Source organism: Tursiops truncatus, chromosome 2 (genome assembly GCF_011762595.2).
Source record: "Tursiops truncatus isolate mTurTru1 chromosome 2, mTurTru1.mat.Y, whole genome shotgun sequence".
Taxonomy (NCBI): domain Eukaryota; kingdom Metazoa; phylum Chordata; class Mammalia; order Artiodactyla; family Delphinidae; genus Tursiops; species Tursiops truncatus.
The window spans coordinates 116,734,514-116,754,778 of record NC_047035.1 but is presented as its reverse complement, the minus strand read 5'-3'; the positions used below and the strand labels follow the sequence as shown (position 1 = coordinate 116,754,778).

The following is a 20,265-nucleotide window of genomic DNA, read 5'->3' as shown; positions in this document are numbered from 1 at the left end:
TGGCCTTCCCCAGCCCAGATACACGTGCAACAGGCCCCCCTTCAGTGTCCTCCACTGGCTGTCAGTTAATCCCTGCAGAGGTGTTAACTGATAATTAAGATGTTAGCTGTAAACTTAACGTGTGATTCCCTGCCAGGAGTATTTTGGTTTTAACAGGTTGCTCTTTGAAATGGGAAAACCTTCAAGTTCCAGCCAAATGGCAGGCGGGAATGCTGAGCCGGGGGGTGGGGTGGTATTTTGTGTCTGGAGCCCGTCCAGCCTTCCTGAAACCCAACCCCTCTCACCTCCCCTGTCACTGGGATGGATAGAACACAGGCATGGGAGCCAAGAGAGCAGCCTCCCAGGCTGACTCCACCTGCTAAGAGTTGACGCCGCGGGACACGTGATGAAACCTCGCTGAACCTCAGTTTCCTCATCTGGAGACGCGTATATAGAATACCAACCTTGCGGAATTGTGACAGCACATAGGAGGCCCTCAACACTGTAGAGCTCCCATCATCCCTAACTTCCCTTTGTTTCTTCCTTCCACTCCTCCCACCTCCTCACACTCTAGCCCGAATCAATCTCCAAGTCTACCTATTCTCTGGACTTCCTAAATCTTTCCCCAGGCAAAGATCAATGGAATCGAACAGCAAGGCCTGGACAGACATGAGAGCAAGAGGACATTTGGCACAAGATAGAAGTGTAGCTTCAGAGCAGGGAGAAAGGACAGCTCACTCAATAAACAGTGTCCAAACAACTGGCTAGTCATTTGGGGAAAAACCATGTAGATCCCTATCCTCAAACATTCCGAATGAACTAGGTATTTAAATATTTTTAAATATCATAAAAACTAGAAAACAACATAAGAGAACTTTTCAAAACTCTTCAGTGGGTAAGGCCAGAAACTCTAAAGGAAAATAGTGACAGACTTGACCACGGGACAATTTAAAACTTTTAAGGAGTTAAAAAAAAAAACTCCATAAATTTAAATGACAAAAAAACCCCCACAAAACTGTGAAAAAAAAATTTGCAACATATGACAGGCAAAAGGGTTAAATCTCTTACCCTCTTACAAATCAGTTTGCTCTTGCAAGTCAATAAGATGCATTGCACACACCTTCCCACCATCACTGAACCAAGGTCCCCTGTGACCTCCCCACTGCTAATGCATGATCAATGCTCAGTCTGCATCTTACTCCACCTTATGCTTGAAACATGTCTTGCCCTTGGCTTCCAGGATAGCATACCTGGCTCTCTTCCACCTCATTCATTGCATCTTCTCAGTCACCTTTTCCGTGCCTCCTCAACTCCCTAACTTCGGACCAAAGGAGGCTCCAGGACTAGTTCTTCTCTTTTCTACCTATACTCAACTCCCTTGATGCTCTTATCCAATCCCATAGCTTTAAATGCTATCTTTATGCTGATGACCCCATATTTGTATCTGCAGCTCAGACCTAGCCCCTGAACTCCATCCTCACGTATCCATCTCTACTCAGATGTCTACTAGCATCTCACACTTTACATGTCCACAGCCAAGGCCTGCTCACAGGTATGCCACCTGGGCAGTCATACTGGGCCCTACACTCAGAAAGGTCCCAGGCTTAATTTAATGCTCTACTGTCACCACTTTGAAATTATTAATATTATTTTTTAAACAAAGGGCTACCCACTTTCATTTAGCTCTGGCCCCAAAACATTATGTAGCCAGTCCTATCCACAGCTGAGCTCTTCTCCTCCCTTACACCAAACCCACTTCTCTGCCCCATCTCTGTTGATGGCAGCTCCATCCTTTTCCCTACTTGGGCCAAAACCTTTGGAGTCATTGTTATGGACTGAATGTTTGTGTCTCCCAAAATTCATATGTTGAAGCCCAACTCCCAATGTGATGGTATCTGGAGGTGGGACTTTTGGGAGGTAATTTGGGCTACATGAGGTCATGAAGGTGGGGCCCTCATGATGGTATTAGTGACCTTGTAAGAAGAGGAAGGGACACCAGAGCTTGGTCTCTCCGTGTGCACAGAAAGAAGTCGCGTAAGCACATAGCGAGATGGTAGTCATCTGCTAGCCAAGCAGAGGGTCCTCGTCAAGAACTGAGTCTGCCAGCACCTTGATCTTGGACTGCCCAGTCTAAAGAAGTATGAGAAATATATGTGTGTTGTTTAAGCCACCCAGCCTATGGTATTTGGTTATGGAAGCTTAAAATGACTAAGACAGTAATCTTTGGCTCCCTCTCTCTCTGACACACACACACCACCTCATCCAATCTGCCAGGAAATCCTATTGGCTCCACCATTAACAAGCACCCAGAATCTGCCCACTTCTCCCCACCTCCATCAAGACCCCCTGGGCCAAGCCCCCACCATCTCTTCCCTGGATCATTGCAACAGTCTACTGACGGATCTCCCTGCTTCCATTCTGGCCCCCTTCACAGTAGCTGGAATGATCTAGTTAAAATGAAATTCACATCATGTCATATCACTATTCAGAACCTTCCATGTCTCCCTGCTTTCCCTGCTTCATTCTGAGTAAAAGCCAAGGCTTTAGGGTGGCCCACAAGGCCTTGCGTGATCTGGCTCTTGATCCCTCTCTGGTCGCACATCCCACTCTCTCCCTCCCTCACCCTGTTCCAGCCACACTGGCCTTCTCACTGAGCCCTGAACAGGCCAGGCCTGCTCCTGACTCGGGGTCCCAGACATTTGTGTGACTCATTCTCTCGCTTCCTACAGGTCTTTTCTTTACTGCCACCTCCCAGTAAGGCCTTCCTGACTACCATATTCAAGTCACCCAACACCTCCCATCCCCTCACCTGCTTTATTTTTTTCTCCTTAGCACCTAATACTTATACTACACGCACTGTATTTCACTTGTTTATTTTCCCTTGGCTGTCTCTCCTTCACTAGAGCCCGTTCCATGGAGCAGCAGGGGATTTTTTTCATCAATTTTGTTCACTGTTAGGTCCCTAACCAAAACAGTACCTAACACGTAGTAGGTGCTCAATCAATGCTTACTGAATAAAGGGACAGATGAATAGAAAACTGAGCTGAGGGCGTGACATACATAGGCAATTCACAGATAAGCTGAAATGGCCAAAAAATGTACACAGATATGCTCAACTTCATTAGTGATCAAAGAAATGTAAAAGAAATCAGTTTTAACTATCAGATTGGTGGGGATTTAAGTGACTGATAATGTCATGGTTGGCAAGGGTGAAGGGAGGAGGCCTCTTGTACACGATAAGTGGGCACAAGTTTCTGCAGGTCGATCTGGCCTATGGATCAAACCTTGAAATGTGCGTAACCTCTGACCCAGACAGTCTACTTCCAGAAACATTCCCAAAGGACCCATAACACAAGTGCACACAGAGGTACGAACTGGGAGGTTCTCTAAGTGAGGTTTTTAAATAGCCAAACACAGGAAACAATCGAAATGGCCACCAACGGGATTAATAATTGATAAAATGATTTAAAGACCATCCATACAATGGGCGTAAAAGGATAGAGAAGAAGGTTAGAATGATTTACACCATATATTAAGTGAAAAATCAAGTGACGGGGCAGTATATCTAGTGTGATCTCATGTTTTTCCTTTTAAAATATGTTTATAAGGACACAGAAAAAAGACTGAAAGGATATGATATGTGGAACTAGTTAGCAGTGGTTAGCCCTGGCGAGGAAGAGATTATGAGAAGGGGTTGAATTGCATGCTTTAAATACTTCTACACTGTCGATAGATAGATAGATAGATAGATAGATAGATAGATAGATAGATGATAGATAGATAGATAAACACATAGAGAACATGTTACCTGAACAGTTGGAAAAATGACTCCGCCTAAGGAGAAGACACTTCCTTTGTCTCCCCAAATGTTGAAGGATGCAGAAATAGGACATTCTAAGCCCTCGTGATCTGGCCCTGCCTCATCCCTGATACCCCACCACCTCCACCCCAACACCCTCAGCATGCTGGGTTCCAAGCTCACGAGACCGTTTTCTATTCCTAGATCCTCTCACAGCTCTGATCACGGGCCCAAAGGCCTGACCAACCCCGCCCAGTGACCGCCTCGGCCGGAATTCTGCTGTCAGAGAGCCAGAGGGGAAGAGAAGGACCCAAAGAGCACTCTTAACAGCCAGGACTGCTGCCCCAGCGTCCAGCAGGAGCCCCTGGTCTCTGCCCCAGGGACAGCCTGCAGGACCTGGGAGATTAGCAAATACCATTGATTGTGGCCTGAGTAGACTCGGCCGCCCTTGGCTCCAGGGCACCCTCCACAGGCGCTGGATGCAGCTGATCCGGGGGGACCAAGGTGAGCCCAGCACAGAGGACTGAACGGAGGAAGAGGGAGCCTGGGGTTTCAGCTCCCACTAGGGTTGCCAGATTTAATAAATAGAATTGTATGTCCCATGCAATATTGGGGACATACTTATGCTAAGAAAATGATTTGTTGTCTTTCTGAAGTTCAGATTTAACTGGACACCTTATATTTTTCCTGGCAAGCCTAGCTCCCACCACATCCCAGCCCTTGGGGAACCTGGCCCCAAGCAGAAAGCCTCCCGCCACCTGGGGCTCCCAGGAGCAGCAGAGAAATGTCCTCTCTCAGACCCAACGATCGAGGGGATTAAAAGTGAGCAGGGCTGTTCTTGGTGCCGGAAAGAGCACCTCTGCTCTGAGGGTGTCCTGTAGAGAGCAGGGACCTTTTGGAGTAAGAGCCACCACTCACAGAATCACAAACATCAGGGTTGTGAGTACAGCGACTCTGGCAGGGAAAAGCCAGTGACAGCAACGGGTGAGAAACCTCAGATGCAAAACCTCCCACTGCCAAAGAAATTGGCGGGTGTGTACCGCGAAGGCTCCTTAACAAACTGCAGACAGCGAACATGTGAGAGCCAAACGGGGGGCCTCTCAGTGTCCCAGGGAGGCGGCCTGGTGAGGATGGCTTGCTGCTGGAGTGGCCCACTTCTTGGAGGTCTGGGAACTCCTCCCCAGGAGGCCCTGCAGTGACTGGGGACTTCAAACCCCACGCTGTGCCCCTCCCCATTGCCCTGACACTGGCCCATTCAGCCGGGGCGGGGGTCCTTACACTTAGAGCCCTCCCACCCAGTGCAGGAACATAAGGCAGGGAGAGCCCCCCTTGATCTCCCCCTACCTGGGTTAGACGGCACCAGGAGGCAAACAGATGGTCCTCTGGGGGCCCGAGGAGTGGCAGGAGGAGAAGCAGCCTGTCCGTCTCGGTCCCAGCATGCACTGTGGGAAGAGCAGGAAGGTTAGTGCGGACAAAGATGGGGCCTCTGCTACCCGGGCTGGGCCCGCCTCGGCATGGGTCCCCCAAGGCAGATCCTGACCCTCTAGCCCAGCGGGCTCAGCACTGCCTCCCACCTCAGGGATGGGCCTTGTGGCAGTGGTCTCCCTACCGTCTCCCAGCCCCCTGGACTGCCCTCCCAGGCCTGGTGTCCAAGGGCCTGTTCGAACCCCTCCCTTCTCACCATCTCACACTGTCTTCAATAGGTCAGGCCCATCTCAGCGAGTCTTGTTCAAAACACACACACACACACGTACACACACACACACACACACACACACACACACACACACACCACACACACACCAGAGGCAGCTCTACCTCGTTCTCTCTGAGGTTCCCTTTGCTACCCGCGAAGTCTGTCCCCTGCCTCCTGGAAGCTTCACTCACATGTCCTCACCCTCAGCACCCTCAACCCAGGATGTCTGGCTTCTGTCCCACCATTGCCCACAATACCCTCAGCAAGGACCCCCACCTGCCCGTGCCAGTCCTCCTGCCCCAGCCTGCTGGGTCTCTGGCTGGCTGGCCACTCCCTCCCGTAGGAGGCTCCTGACACACACTCTCCTCATTTTCATCGCACCCCTTCATCACTCCTCCTTACACATGGTCACAAGCTGCTGTTTCCATCCTCCCCTCCCTTCTCCTCCCTGGGCCATCTCACTCACACCAGTGTTTCAATCACCCTCTATCTATGCCCCCCAGTAGCTCCCATCATGCCCAGAGGAGAGTGGAGGACCCTGACCTGTCTCCCACCCTCCCCTCTCCTCCCTCAGCTCCAGCCACAAGGGCCGCCCCGCAGTTCTCTCTGCTTCCCTCCAGATCCACACAGGCCTGGCCCCTCCTCGTCCGGGTTCAGCTCAGGACACCTCCTCAGAAAGCCTTCCCTGACCACCATGTGCAGGAGCCCCTCCTTACCTGTGTCACACTACCCTGATTGACTGATTTCTCATTTGGTTTTCCCTGTCTCAACAATCCCACAGTGAGCTTTATTGCCAGTCAGGTTAATTGAGGTATAATTTACTTGCAGCAAAATTTACCCTTTTCAGATAACAAATACTAGTGAGGATGTGAAGAAAAGAGAAGCCTTGTGTACTGTTGGTGGGAATGTAAATTGGTGCAGCCACTATGGAGAACAGTATGGAGGGTCCTCAAAAAATTAAAAATAGAACTACCATATGATGCAGCAATTCCACTTCTGGGTATATATCCAGAGGAAATGAAAACACTAACTCAAAAAGATATATGCACTCCTGTGTTCACTGAAGCATTATTCACAATAGCCAAGATACGGAAACAATCAAAGTGTCCATCAATGGATGAATGGATAAAGAAGATGTGAGATATATATCTATGTAACAAAATATTATTCAGCCATAAAAAATAAGGAAATCCTACCATTTCTGACAACATGGATGGACCTTGAAGGCATTATGCTAAGTGAAATAAGTCAGACAAATACTGTATGTGGAATCTAAAAAAATAAAAATAAAAAAACAAACTCATAGGAAAGGAGATCAGACTTATGGTTACCAGAGGCAGAGGGTTGGGGGAGGAGGAATTGGAGGAAGGTGATCAAAACTTCCAGTTACAAGATAAATAAGTTCTAGGGACATAGAGTACATACAACATGATGACTATAGTTAACACCACTGTCTGTTATATAGGAAAGTTATTAAGAGAGTAGATCCTAAGAGTTCTTATTACAAGGAGAAAACACTTTATCTCTTTTCTTCCTCCTTTTCTTTCTATTGTACCTATATGAGATGATGGATATTAGGTGGTAATCATTTCACGATATATGTAAATCAAGCCATCATGCTGTGCGCCTTAAATATATACAGTGATGTATGTCAATTATTTCTCAATAAAACTGGATCAAACTTTACCCTTTTTAGTGCACAGTTCTAAGCTTTGATAGCTGCATACTGCGTGTAACCACTATTGCAATTAAGATACAGAACAATTCTATTAACCCCCAGATCCAAAAATCTCCATGAGCTGTCCCTTTGTAGTCAACTTCCCCCACTCCCTACCTCTCACAACCACTGAACTGTTTTCTGCCTCTATACTTTTGTCTTTTCCAGAATGTCATACAAATGGAATCATCTATATGTAGCCTTTTGAGTCTAGCTTTGTTCATTTATCAAATAATGCATTTGAGATTTACCTGTGTTGTTTCTTGTACCAGAATTTCATTCTTTTTTTTTTAATTGCTGAGTAGTATTTGATTGTTTATCCATTCACCAGCTGAAGGACATTGGGATATTTTTTTCCAGTTTTTGGTGATTATGAATAAAGCCACTATAAATATTTGCATACAGGTTTTTGCATGAACATAAGTTTATATTTCTCTTGGGTAAATACCTAGCAGCAGGATTGCTGGGTTATATGGTAAGCATATTTTTAACTTTATAAGGAACTGCCAGACAGTTTTCCAAAGTGGCTGTACCATTTTGCATTCCCACCAGCAACATATAAGAGTTTCAGTTGCTCTGTATCCTCACCAGCACTTACTGTTGTCAATTTTGCAAGAGTCATTGTAAGAGATACTCAGTGGTATCTCACTGGGGTTTTAATTTGCACTTCCCTAATGACTAATGATGATGAGTGATTTTTTTATGTGCCTGGTTTATTATTTTAGTACCATCACTATTTGAAAGTACCATCTTGATTTAATTATTTCTGTTTATTTTCCATTTCTCCCATCATATGTGAGAGCAGGGACCTTGGCATCTACTCCCCCGATATCTAGAAGATTATCTGGTACTGGATAATGATGATGATGATGATGATGATATCGAGCATTTATAGAGTCCTTATCATGTGCCCAGTGCTGTTTTGGGTGCTTTACAAATATTAACTCATTTAATCCTCATAACCACCCTAAGAGAGACAGATGCTATCCCCTTTTTAAAGAGGAGAAAACAAAGGCAGAGAGAAGTAATTCACTGGTAGCTAATAAGGGACTGAGCCCAGCTTCAATCCCAGGTCTTCTGGAGTCAGAGTCTACAGTCATAATCAATACATTACCTGGCCCATAGCAGCGACATTTGCTAAAGGAATGAAAGTGTGGAAGAAAGGCAACAACTTCAATCCAGCATGCCATGGACTGAATGTTTGTGTCCCCCCAAAATTCATATGTTGAAACCTGATCTCCAATGTGATGGTATTTGGAGGTGCAGCTTTGGGGAGGTGATTAGGTCATGAGGGTGCAGCCCTCATGAACAGGATTAGTGCCCTTATAAAAGAGACACTGGAGAACCCTGTCACCCCTTGTGCCATGTGAGCTCACAGCGAGAAGATGGGATCTATGAACCAGGAAGCAGGCCCTCACCAGATGCTGAATCTTCCAGCACCTTGATCTTGGATTTCCAGTCTCCAGACTGTAAGAATTAAACTACTGTTGTTTATAAGCCACTCAGTCTCTGGTATTTTGTTATAGTAGCCTGAACAGACTAAGACAGAGTGGCTTCTAGACGCTGCCTCTTGGATTTTCTCCCTCCAAAGCTGAACTCATTCTCACTCTCAATCCTGCTTCTCCTCCTAAAAACCTCATTTTATGTTGGTATGGCAGGTGTCCAATGGGGATAAGAGGGGTGAGGCTGAGTCAAACCTGGAGCCTGATGGTAGAGGGCCTGGGCCAGCCATGGGGCTTATTCATTCGCGGGGACTCTTCCTCAAAGCTTTTCCCATCAGTCCCTCCCACAAACCCTGGGCCTCCCCCGGAGGAGAGAATGAACAGGAAGTCATGGCCTTGGCAATTCTGAAACCCTTGCTCTGAGAGCACACCATAAAACCCCTGCTACAGATAACTTTACTGCTCACTGAATGTCTGGGCACGTTTCCTCCATGCCCTCCCCCACACAGAATGTCCCCACACTTCCTCAGATCCTTCACAGGTAGTTGAGGCCATATGAGAAGTTCTGGCCAGTGGGCTGTGAACAAAAGTGATGTGTGTCACTGCTGGGCCAATGCATTTAGGAGCCAGTGTGTGCCTCTACCATTTTCTCTTCTTTGCCCCAGTGGCTGAAGGAGGCCACAGGTTCCAGATGGGGCAGCTACCACATGGTGGAGCTTCTGTCAGCCTGGGTCCCTGCGTGACTAAATGGACCAGAGGCTGCCACCCTCCCCACTTCCCACATCGAACATGTAATGTGAATTCGTATGGTAAAGGAAGAAAGAAGAAAGGAGCCTTGTCGCATTAAATCACGGAGAGTTCAGAGAGAGCTTGTTCGTGCAGCACATCACTATGCTACCTACACCCCCACTGGCCACATGGGGGCGTATGGTTTGAGAACACGTTTGGATGACTTTCTGGGTGACAGAATTAAGCTCCATTTGGGAGCCCCTAAATGACTAGGATTTCAGTGGGGGATGGAATATCTCAATCACCAAGTTGAAAGGTTCCCCATTCGCAAGGGAAAGGGGGCAGTTCCAGGCCCTTTGGCAGGATCCACTAGCAGGACCATCCCCATCTGGGGAAGGGAGGTGTGAGCCGAGGCAGCTGGGAGCATCTCCATGAGAGCTGGGGCCTTGGCCTACATTCAAGGACTTGAACTTGACTTTAGAACAAAGGCTGGAGTGTCTTTAGAGCTTTATCCCTGACTCAGGTTTGGGACCAGCTCTCAGAAAGGCACTTGGACCCCAAACTGGTCTGTCCTGGATGGACAGTTTGGGGTTGGGGAGGGGGAAGGAAACTCCAACAGGGCCTTGGAGCCGCAAATGACAATGCACTGCAAGCTTAATTGTAGGTTTATATTTTGAACTTACTGACACTTTAGCAATGATCACCTTGAATGTTGTATGCTCCTGTGGGACAACACAGGGAATAGGGAGAAGAGGCCTCCCCTCAAGATAAGAGTGGGGCGCTGGTAGACAATCTGAGGGGAAAGCCCTTAGTTCATATAAAGCCCCTGTGACTTCTTGCCTTTTCCAAGAAGTAAGATTTGGCTACAGTAAAATACACTGTCTCCTGCCACACACCCTCCAAACTGGTACAATACGGCTTCTTTGAGGCCATTAAAAAGACTTCTTGAGAACGAGCGCTGGATGCCGGTGTCAATCCTTGTCTACGTGCATCCAAAGGCCTGTGGTTTTGAAATGGGGCCAGGGTAGCTGGAAACTGTGGCCTTGCTTGGCACCCTGCAGGGGTACTGGGGTGGGGACTTGGATCAGAGGCAGGGGTGGGGTTGTTTAAAGTGTAGAAGCCCCTTGGGCAAAGGTGGACTTGGTGGAACCCAGGGACCTGGGGACAGGGGCTTCTAAAAGAGCAGTCGTAAGAAATCCTCTCTCAGAGCCTTTGGGGGTGGGGGGCCTGCAGTTGGGTGTGGCTGTTCCCTGGGAAGGACTGAAGCAAGTTTTGCCATCATTTTGGCTAAGAATAAAAGGGTGTGACTGGGCTTCCCTGGTGGCGCAGTGGCTGAGAGTCCGCCTGCCGATGCAGGGGACACGGGTTCGTGCCCCGGTCCGGGAAGATCCCACATGCCGTGGAGCGACTGGGCCCGTGAGCCATAGCCGCTGAGCCTGCACGTCCGGAGGCTGTGCTCCGCAACGGGAGGGGCCACACAGTGAGAGGCCCGCGTACCGCAAAGAAGAAAAAAAAAAGGGTGTGACTGATACAGTTCAACTGAAAACAAAATCCCCCAAAGAAACAGGCAATAACTGCTCCATTCTTTACCACGAGGGTTTATTTACTTGGGGGGTTATTTATTTTTTTAATTTTATTTATTTTTTTGGCTGCATTGGGTCTTCATGGCTGCACGTGGGCTTTTCGCTCTAGTTGTGGCGAGTGGGAGCTACTCTTTGTTGCGGTGCGCGGGCTTCAGTAGTTGTGGCACGCAGGCTGGCACACGGCCTCTAGGGCACAGGCTCAGTAGTTGCGGCGCCCAGGCTTAGTTGCTCCGCGGCATGTGGGAATCTTCCCGGACCAGGGATTGAACCCATGTCCTCTGCATTGGCAGGCGGATTCTTAACCACTGTGCCACCAGGGAAGTCCCTATTTGGGGATTTATTTACTTGGGGGTTTATTTTGATGATGAGAAATCCATAATGATAAGTTTGGTGATTTCAGTGAGTTTTTTTAGCATAGGAGAAAATCTAAATTGGGTGCAGACCTGAGATTTTAACCCAACTTGGACACCTTGCACCTACCCTCATGACCACAGGATCTGCTTAGATATGCTAGCGGTAAGGAACTGTGCCCAGAATTTGCTGTGCTTTCTGCTTTTGTTTCCTACAGGCAAGTTTCCTGAGAATTACTCATCCTGGGGTCAAGGATCCAGCGATGGCTTGTGGCTAGAGTGGAGATTTGGCTGGGCTGGTGTCAGCTCAGACCCCTGGCTCGAAAGTAAACTTGAGGATCCCCACTCAGGGAGGAAGGGGTTTTAGATTTGGACCTTATGGTCTGGTATCCAGCGGCCTGGGCAATGTTGGGATGAACGTATTGGCTCGTGGAGAATGCCTGACTAGAACTGCTTGGGGGAGGATTCCGTGAGCGCGACATGAATCGTTTTCCCCTGAATGGTTTTTGCTGACTGACTGGGCTTTAATTCACTGTCTGCTAAGGGTTTTGGGGGATGAAAACAGAGGAAGAAGTTTCAAAGGCAATTTTTTTTTTTTTTTTTTTTGTGGTACGCGGGCCTCTCACTGCTGTGGCCTCTCCCGTTGCGGAGCACAGGCTCCGGACGCGCAGGCTCACGGGCCCAGCCACTCCGCGGCATGTGGGATCTTCCCAGACCGGGGCACGAACCCGTGTCCCCTGCATCGGCAGGCGGACTCTCAACTACTGCGCCACCAGGGAAGCCCAAAGGCAAATATTGAAAGAAGTTCCTGTGGGGAATTGAGGAAGAGCTGGCACAGGAGAGAGGTGGCAAGTGGAGGGAGGATGGAGAGGGATGGGAGAGGGTAAAGGGGCACAGACATCACCATCTCATCGCAGTCACCATAGACAGCATCCTGAGAGCTCCGCCCTCACTGGGCTAAGCACTTCCCATGCAAGAACATGTTCAATGCCCACCAGCACCCTAGGAGGTGGTACTGTCACTGTGTGCATTTTCAGGATGGGGATACCGAGGTACAGAGAGGGGGAGTAACTTGCCTTATAAGGAATGGGGCTGAGTTTCAAACCCAGGCAGTCAGGTTCCAGCACTCATCCTAAGAGTCCCTGATGAAACTGGGTTGGTCAGGCTAGAAATGGATGAAAGGCTCCTCAATGCCATTGGCAGGAATTCTGTCTGTGGGGGGTTAGATCTAAGTTGTCCAAAATATCCCCTTTCTGACAGTCACTAGCTCTGTGACCTTGAGCGAGTTACTTACACTGAGTCTGCTTCCTTATCTGTAGAACATACTTTATATGGCAGTAAAGATTACAGAGCATGTGTGAGTGTGTGTGTGTGTGTGTGTGTGCGTGTGTGTGCGCGCGTGTGTGTGTGTGTGTGTTGCCTTGTACAGTACTCGGTAGAGAACAGGAATTCCACAAAAAGTAGACACCCCTCCTCCCTGCCATGGAGCCACAGCACAGATGTGCTAGTCTCCAGAACTTCCAAGCATGGACATGGGCATGGACCTGTATATTCATGTATGTACTCATATATCCACATGTCCCTGCCTGGGGGAGCACTCACGTGCACAGGCATGCATTTCCCTCCCTGGTCCTGTCCCTAACTCAGGCTCGTGGTGCTATCAGCCATGCAGTCCGCAGCCAAACACCCAGATGTCACTCTCGAGTCCTTTCTTTCCCTCTCTCACCCTCACATCCTCTCCCCATAGTCAGCCAATTCCTGAATATTTCTCAAACTCCTCTTCTCCCGGTTCTCCCTCACTCCCACCCCAGCTGGCTTGCAGTCCTCCCTCCACCCACCCTCCACACAGTGGCAACCAGAATGACCTTTCCCAGTCACAAATTTGACCTCACCCCCGCTCTGCTTAAAAGCATTCCAGGAAGCCTGGCCAAGCAAGACGTGAAACTCAGAAGCCCTAAGGAGAAGTCTGACAGATTTGACAGAATAAAGATATCAAGCTTCTGTATGGCCAAAGATACCATAAACAAAGTTAAAAAGACAAACAGCGGACTAAGGGAAATATTTCCAACACGATAACAGACGAACATTTTAAAATTCCTAATATACTAAAAGCTCCTTTTTACCAATAAGAAAAAGGCAAAAAGAAAAGAAAAATAAGCAAAGGATGTGAATAGTTAATTCACCAAGAAGAAAATACAAATGGCCAATAACCACATGAAAAGATGCTCAGCCTTACTGGGGAGAAGGGAAGTGAGTGTTGAAACCACAGTGAGATGTTCTCCTGGATCGGCAAAAATTAAAAAGCTTGATAATGTTCAGTGAGAGGATGGCTGGGGAAATGGCTACCTGCAGATGCCAAGGGTGGCCCAACCTTTTGGAAGAGCAATGTGACAGTAGCTATCAAAATTTAATAAGCATACCTTTTGCCCTGGCAATTCCACATCTAGGAGTCTATCCTATAGAAAGGCTTACACGTGTCAGCCAAGGTATATATACAGGGATGTTCACTGAAGCATTATTTGCAAGAGTGAAAAATTGAAGACCACCCAGATATCCATCAACCCAGGACTAGTTACATAAATTACGTTATGTCCAAACAATGGAGTATTAGGCAACAATTAAAAAGAACATGGGAGATCTGTATGCGGTGACACTGACAGATGCCCACAACACACTGGTAAATGGAAGTTGTAGAGTAATGTGCATCATACAATTCCATTTCTTTTTTTAGATAATATACAATAAGTATGTTTATAAAAGCACAGAAAAACTTCTGGAAGGAGGCATACCAGACCAACAATAGTGGGACCTCAGCAAAATGAGATCTAAGGGCAAAGAGGGAACTTCCCTACTTAATAGGACACACTTCTATATTGTTTCAATTTTTGCATGAGCAAACATTGCTTTTGTGGTAAAAAAAAAAAAGGAAAGGAAAAAAGAAGAAAAATACTCCATCCATGGCCCCTCACTGGCTGTAAGAGAAAGTCCGAACTCCTCAGGGTGGCCCCTAAGGTCCCTCAGGACACAGCCCTTGTGTGCCACCAGCCTAGGTCTCCCCTTGTCCCATTCTTTGCCTAAGTCTAGATAGACAAGCTCAGCTCCCTTTTAGTCCCCCAGACTGCCCCTGGGCCTCTGTCCCTGTGGTTCTATCTTCCCGCAGTGTCCTTTCCTGCCTCCTGTGCCTTATCTTTCGAGTCGTTTCTCGTGTGTCGCCACCTTCTGGAAACTCTCCCTGAACATTCCCCCGCACTCTGCCTTCTCTCTCCCTCCCAGCAACGGTGACAGCCAAACCAGGGAGCACACATGTGTCTGTGTCGGGGCTGTGCTGTATGCTTTGCATTGTACTGATTCCTTCAATCCTCATAGCAACCCTAGGAAGGTCTGTCATCACCTCATTTAACAGATGAGGAAACTGAGGCAGAGAGGGGTTACCCAACTTGCTCAAAGTCACACAGCCAACAATCAGCAGAGCCAGTGAGTGGTGCCGGGCAGGGCACCCGTGCAGCCCCGCAACAGCGCTCAGCACAAAGTAGCTATACCTGCCAGGCTTCAAGACTTGCCTGGGAGTCTCAAAGTTGGGGTTTGTCTTGTTCTTGCCCCCAGAACCTGGGCAGGTCAGGCGTGCACAGGGAGGTCTGCTGGGCCCGGAAGCCAGCCCCCAACGCCACCCAGCCAGGGCTAAAGGAAGTAGCTGGTCTCCTCAGGGAGCTCGGGCGGCGGTGAGGAAGGGGGCTGGGACCAGCGCAGCTGGGGGCCAGCTGACCCAGGACTGCTGAGGAAAGGGATGGTTTGTGGAGCTGCAGCCCCACCCGAGGCGGGGACCCAAGCTACTCCCCGCACACCTACTGTGTGTCAGGCCCTGGGGGTAACGGGCCAGGGAAGCCGGGGGCCAGGAGACTACTCTGCCCTCCACGTGCTGTAAAGCCAGACACATGGAGGCCAGGAGCCTAAGAGAGGGACAGGCCAAGAGCCGTCGGAATGTGCTCGCAGGAGCGGGGGCCTGGCTTCTGATTGGGATGAAGCAGACAGGGGGTCTCCATGAAGGAAGTGGCACCTGGGCCCAGCCTAAAAAGATGAAGGGGATCTGGGCAGATGGAGTTGGGAAGGGAACTCCGGGGGGCTGGAACGGCTGGAACAAGGGCCTGGGGTTGGGCAGGTGTGCGGAGCGTTGGGGAAGAGTCACTGGTCTTGGCTGGAGCACAGGACAAGTAGGGAAGCAGCAGTGGATGCAGGGGTAGGGGTGCTGGGGGCCCTTGGAGGGGGCAGCTGCCTGCAGGTGAGGAGGGGGCACTCTGGAGCGGGTGGATTGCCTACGATCGGAACCTGGCAGGCAAATCCACATTTGCAGTTAGCTGCAGGACAGTGGCTTAGCTCTCCACCTCAGTGCCCTCATCTAGAAAGTCATGCACCTTCCTAGACTGCTGAGAGAATTCAATGAGACAGTGATTTGAAGCACCTGGGACCCAGGGAGGGGAGGATGGCCGCGTCTGGCGGGGGCGCCGTGCCCAAGGAGGCCAAGGTGGCTCGCGGGGCATCTGCCCGTGTGATGTGAACTTGTGGGGGCAGATGAGCCACAGGGCCTCCCAGCCCAGCAAAGGTATTCACATACTATCCTTGTGTTTAAAGTATAAACTCCAGGTAATGTCATTTCACACTCTGCACCTTAAAGAGACAAGAGAGGCAGAGCCCCACGATCTTGAGCGGGTCCCTGCTCCTCCCAGGGCCTCGGTTTCCCCATGCAAGTGGTAGGTGACTGGTCGGGTGGCTTCTCCAGGGCTGGTTATTCAGAAGGGGTTGAGCCATGGAAGGAGGGAACTGGGGGGGCGGGGGGAGGTGCAGAAGTCCAGAGGGGTGGGATTCAGAGAGGGGAGGAGCGGGGATGGAGGAAGGAGAAGACCCTCCTTCCTGGGGCTAGTCCCCTACCCAGCCAAGGCCCTCCTCACACCCCCTACTCCGAGGCCCACCAGCCCCCGCCCGTGCCCGGGTCGTATTCACTCAGTTCGGGGTGGAGAAGTTGGAAGAAGAGGAGCCCCTGCCTCCCAGGGCAAGTTACTCGCGGGAACAGTGGTGTGCAGGCCCGGAGACAAGTAAGACCTGCGACCATGCCCCACTGGGCTACTTCAGGCGGAGGGTCATTAGGCAAGTCCCCACACGTCTCCATTTCCTCTTCTGTGAAATGGATAAAAATGCTTTCCTTGTAAGTACTATTGCCAGCCCAGTGCCCAGCACACCACCAACCTGCCCCAGAGGTGAGGCCTTCGGCTCACCAGGAGCTGAGCACGCCCTGGGGGAGTCACAGCCAGCTCTTGGAGGCAGGGAGAATCACTCACCCTAGGCACCCCCAAGGCCCCCACGGGTGCCGTCCTCCTCATCGCTCACAGGGACCCTATCTTAGCTGCTTCCCCGCTGGCCCATCTCCAGCACCTCCCCCTCCCACTTGCTGCCAGAGGAAGGCTCCAAGTGAGGCCCACTTCGACTCTGATCACTCGGCCGTCGTTGAATGCTTGCTTGCCACCTCCCCCACCAGCCCTGTGGGCAGGAACCACATCTGATTCATCTCATCCATTGCAGAGTGTGGGGTCTGGCACAGGAGTCCTGCCCACAGGCAGCAGAGCTAGCAGTGGGAACGAACAAACACGACCATTCACCCCTCCCACCCGGCACCTGTTGCTCTACTGAGTATCCGTGACAATGCTGGGCTCAGTGTGGGGCTGGGGTCAGAGCTTAGCGTGGGACCAGGATTGAGATTCAGTCTGCACAAGATCGGGCTCAGTGTGGGGCTGGGATCAAAGTTCAGTCTGTCCAGGAGCAAGGCTCAGTGTGGGGCTGGGGTCAAAGTCCAGTCTGTCCAGGATCCAGGCTCGGTGCGGGACTGGGGTCAGGGTTCAATGAAGGAAGTTTTCTACCCCCTACTGTGAAGGGCTCAGGACTTCTCCCAGCCTTACCCACTGCTTTGAAAACAACATAGCCTATCCCTGGGGTGCTGGGGCCTGTCTTCTGAGTCTCCACTGTGCCCACCCTCTACTCAGGCAAGGCCTGTCCTCTGCTCCACCCCAGGCAGCTATGCCGGGATTGCCATACTCACTATGCCCCAGCCGCCACCTGACTCCTACAGAAGAGGCTCAAGGCAGGAAGTGCTTCCTTGCATCCTTAACTGGCCTTCAGAGACACAGCAGGACAGTCAGCCTTCTGGCATGAATGCATTCCTAAGCCTAAGAGAAGCGGTTTGTGAGTTAGCGCAGATTTTTCTATTATCCACCCCACTGTCCCCACTCCATTAGCCCAGAGGATCCAGTGCCAACAGAGGTCTGGCCCAGGTCTGGCTGAACATGAAGGTGAAAGTGTCAGCTGGTACATGGCCGTGAGATATGCCACCCAAATACCTCCTCCTATCACAGTGCCTGAAATCCCTCCTTTGTGCTCCTTGCTTTAAGTAACTCTTGCTGACCCTCCTCGGAAACCTCCATCCTGAATCAGTTTTCAGCTGGGTGCGGGGACTGCTGGATCCCTCAGCCCTGGGCGACTCAGGTCTAGCCCAGGTCTGGCACTCACAGGGCTCAGAAACGGGAGCTGAATCAGAGACTGGCCTGAGTGGGCATCGGAGCTGGGCAGGAGGCTGCGCCCGCCCCTCAGCAGCCCCACTCACCCAGCCAAACCCTCTACGACTACTCTGCCTGCTACTCTCAAGCAGAGGGTCAAGCTGGTTTGCTGGAAAGACACATGGTTCTAATTTTAATTAATTAAAGAAAAAAATCTAATCACTGCATTAAACTTCTCATTACTCCACTTGAATACCCTTTAAGTAAATTTAATTACCAGAGGGTTGGATTTCCTAGCCTCTTTCATTAGCTTCTGATAAGATGAGGAATGGGAAGGGAAGAGGGTGGGAAACAGAACAATGCCATTTTTAACCCAAGGAGGGCAAGGTGGGCGTTGTACTGGGGCTACCACGGTCAGGCTTTGGTGCCGCCCTGAGGACAGGCTTGGCCTTGGGCCTGGGGAGACCCCCACCCCAGCTGCTTCTAGAAAGGAAAAGGCCTAGCATTTGGCTGCAGTCAGCACTGAATGCTTCATTTATGGCCACTCTTGGTTATTTATACCCCACCTCCTTCTAAAAGAGTTTGAGGCTGCTAAGAACAGCACAAACTGAAACATAAGAGAAGAGATCAGAACAAGGGAAAAATATGAGAGAGAAGAATATGAAGCCAATGGCAAGACTACTGAGCAACTGCATGCCACAGCATCCTGAGCACTTATCAGAAATGGGCCACGAACCAGCTATGAGCTTCCTAGCAGCCAAGGCAAAGAGAGCAACACATCTTGGCACTAATGCAGTAACCAATAGAGTATTCATAAGGAAATGCACACTGAGCCTCAGGCTTTCCATCTGTAAAAAGGGTGGAGCTGGCGGATGAACTAAAGGAAATAACCATTGGCTGGAGCAGTCAGCAAAGGTTTCCTAGAGAAGGAGAGACCTAAACTGGGCCTTAAAAAAAAGGATAGGGCAGGGGCTTCCCTGGTGGCGCAGTGGTTGAGAGTCCGCCTGCTGATTCAGGGGACACGGGTTCGTGCCCCGGTCTGGGAGGATCCCACATGCCGCGGAGCGGCTGGGCCCATGGGCCATGTCCGCCGGGCCTGCACGTCCGGAGCCTGTGCCCCGCAACGAGAGAGGCCACAACAGTGAGAGGTCCGCGTACTGCAAAAAAAAAAAAAAAAAAAGCATAGGGCAGACTCATCTATAATAATCATTTGTTATTTGCCTCCCCCAGTTGGAGGCATCTCTTCCTGCCAGCAGGACCCTGAGCTTCCTTTGGGAAACACTCTCCCCCTCATTCCTGGTCACATGGTTGGGGAAGGACAGACCCTTATCCCCAGCCCATCCATGTTTCCAAGCCCTGCGGACCCAATTAAAGGAGCAGGACGATCTTAATCCTGCCAATAGGGCCCAAGAGATCAACTCCAGGACTTTTATTTGTCCTATCAGGAAAGCAGATTTTGTCTCTAGCCCAGACCCCAGATTTCAACCTGGTAGCATGTTGCCCCAGAAACTGCTGGCATGTGAAAAGCCACTAGGAGTGGAGCCATCACCAAAAAAGAGAAGCAGAGACATACAGACAGAAAACAGATCCTGTTCACATTGTTGAAACCACTGGATCAAGCCCTGCCTGAAGCCCAACCTACCGCTGGACACTTCAGTCACATGAGCTGATCATTTCATTTTATCGAAATACGATTTTTGCTACTTGCAACCAAAGGGATCCTGACAGAGACAGTGTTCAGAAATGTATCCTTCCTGTTCCAGAGAGCAAGACGGCTCAGACATCCCCAGGAGCTAGGGAGTAGGCAGGGTGGGTGTGCCACCTACCGTGACCGCTATTGCGCCTGCTGAGTCCTGAAGCTTGAGGAGTCCCTGCGGCGCAGGCTGAGGTGAGGAAGAGGCGTGGGGGCGGGTGCAGGGGCTGGACAGGGCCAGAGCCCTGGAACGCCGGCAGGAGGCAGACTCAAGGCAGCCAGGACATGGCTGTGGGGTCCCTAGAAAAAGGAGAAGCAAGAGTGAGCAGTACAGTTCACATGGGGGACAGAGGGGCACAGGGCGTAAGGCAGATGGTGGCCACACCTTGACAAAGGTGAGACCAAAGTCAGCCAAGTTTACCTTCACCTCCTCACATCTTGTATCTCATTTCCCCTATTTACTGCCCCCTTCCCCTGGAGTACCTTGAGGCTGTAGGAGAGCATCTGTAGAAGGCCTTCCCTCTGAAGAGAAGGGAGGGCTCTGGGGCAGGCATGGCTGGAATCCATGTGCCAGAGTGTATGTGCCTGGTGTGGGGAGAGGGCGGGGGAGCTTCACCCTCAGTACTGTGGACCCATTTCTCACAGTTCCTCTCCCAGTGCGTGCCCAGAACTAGGTCTAGGGCAGCCAGAATAGGACAAAACTGAGTGAGGCAGCCGCCTCCTTTGATATCTGGTCTG

The 20,265-nt window shown here is 50.3% G+C and overlaps 1 protein-coding gene across 1 annotated transcript in view; it reads right to left on the bottom strand.

The window, feature by feature from the left end:
• LINGO1 (leucine rich repeat and Ig domain containing 1) overlaps positions 1-19,784 on the bottom strand; it is an 80,802-nt gene extending 61,018 nt beyond the window's left edge. Inside the window, exons 1-2 of the mRNA XM_033852026.2 lie at positions 19,661-19,784; positions 5,123-5,220 (exon numbers count right to left, since the gene is read on the bottom strand). The gene's annotated coding sequence lies outside the window, so the exon portion shown is untranslated. The remainder of the gene's footprint in view (positions 1-5,122; positions 5,221-19,660) is intronic.
• Between the last annotated feature and the right edge of the window lie 481 nt (positions 19,785-20,265).